Below are 5,269 nucleotides of genomic sequence, written 5' to 3'. Positions count from 1 at the left end.
GACTGGAGGGAGTAACTATTTTGTCACAGTCTTGCATTAAACCCTTAATAACCAACTAAAACACGCTCCGAATCTTCGCAGAGAAGAGAATACCACAGACGCCGCCTCCCTAAAAGTTAGGGTTCTCTGCCTCCTGCCGACGTTGGCGCCGGTCCGTTCCGTCCCCAGTGGCCTTAGGGCTATGGACACGGAGTGGATATCGGCCCTTTCCGATGGGAGGGCTTCGTTTTTAGATCTTTTTTTGAGCTTTGTTAGGGATTGTGTGCTGCTTAGTAAAGCGAGACGGCGGCGGCTCCCTGAAGATGAAATAAAGGCCTCCCGCCTAGCCTCTGTTCCGGTGATGCGTGTAGCATCATTGGTGGACTTGTGGAGGCGTGTCTTCGTCGGATATGTCTTTGATGGATTTGTTCGTCGTTCGTCTTCGTTCGTATGTCTTCAGGTTGGATCCTTTTAATATACACTCTTCATCCGCGACGGTTGTTGTTCTAGTGCGTTGGTTCTATGGGGCCTCAACACGATAACTTCTCGACTGTCTACTACGTACAACAAGGTTTGCCCGGCTCCGGCGCGGGAGGGGCGATGACAGCGGCGCGCCTTCGACTCGCTTCAGCGCCTGTAGTCGTCACTGGGTGGTCTACGGTTGGATGTAATTTTTATTATTTTTAGTGTTCGTTGTACTATCATGATTTAAGATGGATAGATCGAAAGGTTTTTCAATAAAAAATAATAGAAGACCAGTGCTATCAAATGCAAAGCACCAAGAGCGGCAGCCCCCGGGCCGGGGCGAAACCCTGCACTTATCTAGCTCCGGTGGACGAGCCCTTTCCGTTCATTCACCGGCATGCACGCCGGCCCCAGAGCACAACTGCACAAGCATGGACGAATCTCAAAACCGCAAACACTTTACCGCATGCAATCATCCGCTTTCGTCCGAGAAAGCCCCCCACAGGTCGCACACTTGGAACTCTACCCGGAAGAAACACGCCTACTAGCTCAGGGCAGGTCCACCTTCGCAGGCTCCATTTCTAGCTAGATGTGCCGCCTTTCCCGCCTTTTGTTGCATTATGTTTGCCGCGAGCTACACGTCCTCGTTAATCATTAACCACACAAAACATGAGGGTGGGATGAATGGAATGGAATGGAATGAGAATGATCGGTTTCTACCTAGCAGCTATAGGTAATACAGTACCAAGAACATTCCTCACAAATTATGGCTGCCTGCGTAGGCCGTCCTTGTTTAAAGTAAGCTGAGACGCCACTGTTTTTCATGCTTTGTTACTACCACTGTATACGAGAGAGAAGGGGAGAGGAGCGTTTGAGCGTGTGATGGTGAACGGCAGCAGGGTAAAAGGCTGCGCCAGTTCGCGGCGCGCTTCTCGCTTGTGTTGGCTGGGCCTTGGAGACGAGAGCTGAACACGGCAACGGTCAAAATGAACAGGAGGTAAAAAATAAACATTTACCTGATGATTCTGGGAAAAAAAATGGAGGTGCGGGGAATCGAACCCCGTGCCTCTCGCATGCGAAGCGAGCGCTCTACCATATGAGCTACACCCCCGAGCTGGTTATCACTCACTGCTGAAGTTACATATCTTTTAAGCTACCGGAGAGGAGAACGATAGCGCGACTCTCGGTTTAGTGCCATCCATGGGCAGAACGTTGGTGCTCGTCTTGGTCTGCCCAATTCTCTCCTTCTATTAGCAGAAAACATCAGTTTCTACAAGACGCCAGCTAAAATATAGGGTAAACAGAGTCAAATGAGATCCTGCCATCAGCAAGGGGGCTGAGCTCAAGGTAACAGGATGTGCATTAGCTCAGGCAAACGACCGAGAAGATCTACGTTACCGAACCACAACGCAGTTTCAGGCGAATGGTGTCCATCGTTGCAAACAGATTCTGCGAATATGTTGCCAATGGTTTCCATCGATGTCTTTTCGGAAATGACGGTTATTTAGGGCGCGTTTGGTAGGCTGCATCAAGCCCAATAAGACTCTAGGGGACTAAGTAAAGAGTTGTTTGATTGTCTAGCTCACACCTAGAAACTGGCCCACACGAAACTTAAAACGCTCTCAGCCTGGTTCACGAGGAACGCCCAGATCGATCATTTTTGCACATGCAGACTGGGCCTAGTGCAATTTACACTACAAGGAGGATGCGGGCTGGTTTGGTGCAGTAAACCAAACGACATACAAAACATGACTCAGAGCCTATATGCACTTAGGGCCTGTTTGGTTGCTTTCGCTGCCGGGCCTGGCTCAGAGGGAAAAAACGAGCCAGGCTGAGCAAGGCCTGGGTTACCGAAAACAAGGTCGAAAACGTAGATGACCAGTTGATTGGTTGCCTGCATAGGGGGGTCTTGTCATCGAGATGCAATTTTCACCCGATGTTTGGTTGCATACATGCATACGATTACCAGCGTTAACAATAAAACTTAACATCCATCAGGTTGGGCTTGACATTTCATCAACACTTTGAGCGTGCCGGAGCTTCCACTGTCCATCGTGCCCACCACCAGCTCCCGGCGACCGTGGACACGCCCGACTCGCTGCCGTGGTCGTGGCCGCTACACTCACAACAAAGACCAAACCCAGTAGACGCCCCTGAGCAAAGAAAAAGCCGAGCTTGCGGCCTTCCTCGCCGGCCTCCTCGCCGCGCTCGGCAAGAAGGCGTGCGAGAGGCGCTGGAGCGAGTGGAGTAGCGCGGCCTCCTGGCAGCAACTCGGCGCCTCCCGCGTGCTGGTCACAGTGTCCGGGCAGGACCGGCTGAGCCCGTGGCAACGCGCCTACTACAGCACGCTCCAGAGCAGCAGCTGGCCCGGGCAGGCGAAGCTGTACGAGACCCTCGGCAAGGGCGCCGATGGCCGTCCCAAGCTCGCCAAGATGAGCACGCCCCAGGCCTAGCAGCGGGCGGAGCAGCGCTGTACGCGGCGGAGCGGTCGCCCGGGAGCGAAGTGGCCATTGCGCGAGGCAGGGGAGCAGGTGGCGAGACAGGGGAGAGCAGCTGGCGAGACAGCGCGAGGCGCGGCAAACAGACGGGCGGGCGCGGGCGGCACGGGGCCGGCCTGCGGGCGCGCGGAGAGGGAGGAGGGCCTCATGTCCGGCCTGAGATACCCGCGCGTTGTCTCCTGCATCAGTGGCCGCGGCGCCCGCGACGGCTCCTACCAGCTCTTCCTCGAGTTCGCCCCGGGAGGCTCACTAGCGGACCGGGCGGCGAGCAACGGGGGCCTCGACGAGCGCGCCGTCCGCGGGTACGCCACCGACATGGCGGCTGGACTCGCGTACCTTCACAGGACCGGGATGGTGCACGGGACGTCAAGGCGTGCAACATCGTGATCGGCGCCGATGGCCGTGCCAAGCTCGCCGGAGACCCGCTCGGAGACGCTCTCACAATGGGTGCGCGTCGGCGTCACCGTGGTGCTCCCGGCCGCTCTAGAGTAGAGGGAGAGAAAGGGGATTGAGGATTAGGAAGAGAGCGAGGTTAGCTCGAGACACACGTCTCCAGAGAGCCACCCACGTGCGCCTCGAAGCATCGCTCGGGCCTGGCTCTAGAAAAACAGCCGATTCGGCCATTCCTAACGGGCCAAGCCCAAGGATGCTTTAAGAACCATGCTATGCAGGCTAAACAGTGTATGCAAGCAATCAAATAACCGGGGTCTAGAAAGATGCTGGACCGCACGAGCTTGGTTGGGCTCGATGAGGGCAACCAAACAAGCCCTTAAATAGCTACACTGAGACAGGCTTCACTAGGCCAGCCTCGTGTAACCAAACGCGCCCTTATCATCTGCTCTTCAAACACAAGAGAATGGGTTATATATGTTCAAGAATACAACCATCACACACACACAGAACTCGTACATTGAAGAGTGAAAAAATTGAATAAGATAAATCAGTACCAAGATACCAAAAATATCAAAACTGAAAATCATTCCTTTTTAGTGGAATTATGAAAACCATTCAAAATAAAATAAACAAACGATAAAACCTATTCATTATCTTGCTGGGTTACTTTAGGAAAAATAGATACCCTGCTCGCTGAAATCTACTGTTTTAGAACAAAACTTGTGCCAACATATCTGGAAATTGGGAACCTACGCATAAGAAAAATAATTACTAAGTATAAATGAAAAAAGAGAGTTTTTTTGAGAAAAAGAAACATTTTTTTATCAAACACTACTAATCTTACCGGTGTTTTTCCTAAGTTCCTTGTGGTAATCACTGTGGTCATCAAAAAGGGAAAACAGAATCCAGAAATACATTTCATCTTGAAACAACACCTAGAAATCAAAGCAATGTTTCTTACACAGAGTTGGAAAGTGAACATGAAAATTTCGTAATGACATACCATTAGTTACACTACAAAAATCATGGCAAAAACATTTGAAAATTTACAATTTTTACTAATATCATAATATTACCACATTGCACTTATAAATTTTTATATTGTAGTAACTTTTTTTGAAAGTAACAAACATATTTTTTTAATGCGCAACCATTTTTGAACTGCCATGAACAATTTTATGAATGATACGAACTTTTTGAACAAACAAATGAACAAAGTTTTACATTTTCAAGAGGAAATTTTTGAAATTGTGAATGTTATTTTTTGAATGGTACGGACATTTCTTTAACTTACACGAACAAAAAAATTACACTGCATGAACATTTGTTAAATGTGTGATAACCATTTTTAAAAACTTAAGTACAACATGTTTTGCATTTCATAAGTATGAATAATATAAGAGAAAATAGAACAAAGCAAAGAAACGAAAGTGGTGTATGCAAGGAATGAATTAATTGTTACTGGGTCAGCCTACTTTGTGGTGAATTGAGGCGAGGCGAGCCGACGTCTCGTAATAGGGCATATGTGCGCGGCGGGGCATCCCTATATTTTGTTACTTTTCTTGTTTTCTCGTTTCTTTTCTTAACTTTGAAAAATGTTTGGGATTTCAAAAAAGTCCTGCATTTTACTCTTGTGAATTTGGGAAATGTTTTCAAATTTCAAAAAATGTTTCACTAATTTAAAAATTATTCATGTATTCGAAAAGCATTCAAATTTCAGAAAATGACAAGAATTTAAAAATGATCATGTATTTGAAAATTTTCTCATATTAAAAAATGTCCATTAATTTGAGAAATATTATTAGGTTTTGAGAAATGTTTATGTATTTGAATATTCTTATGGATTAATTTATTTTCTAGAAACTAAAACCCAAAACACTGTAAAATACCAAGAAAAGGAAACACCATTCTTTTAGGTGTAAAAGAAAGGAAGC

General features: G+C 47.9%; 1 non-coding gene across 1 annotated transcript; it reads right to left on the bottom strand.

The window, feature by feature from the left end:
* Window positions 1–1,482: 1,482 nt before the first annotated feature.
* On the bottom strand, window positions 1,483–1,555 carry TRNAA-CGC (transfer RNA alanine (anticodon CGC)). Its single transcript has one exon. It is a non-coding gene; the product is annotated as a tRNA-Ala (tRNA).
* Window positions 1,556–5,269: the final 3,714 nt, after the last annotated feature.

Source organism: Triticum aestivum, chromosome 2A (assembly GCF_018294505.1).
Source record: "Triticum aestivum cultivar Chinese Spring chromosome 2A, IWGSC CS RefSeq v2.1, whole genome shotgun sequence".
NCBI classification, from domain to species: domain Eukaryota; kingdom Viridiplantae; phylum Streptophyta; class Magnoliopsida; order Poales; family Poaceae; genus Triticum; species Triticum aestivum.
This window is presented reverse-complemented; position numbering and strand designations above follow the sequence as displayed.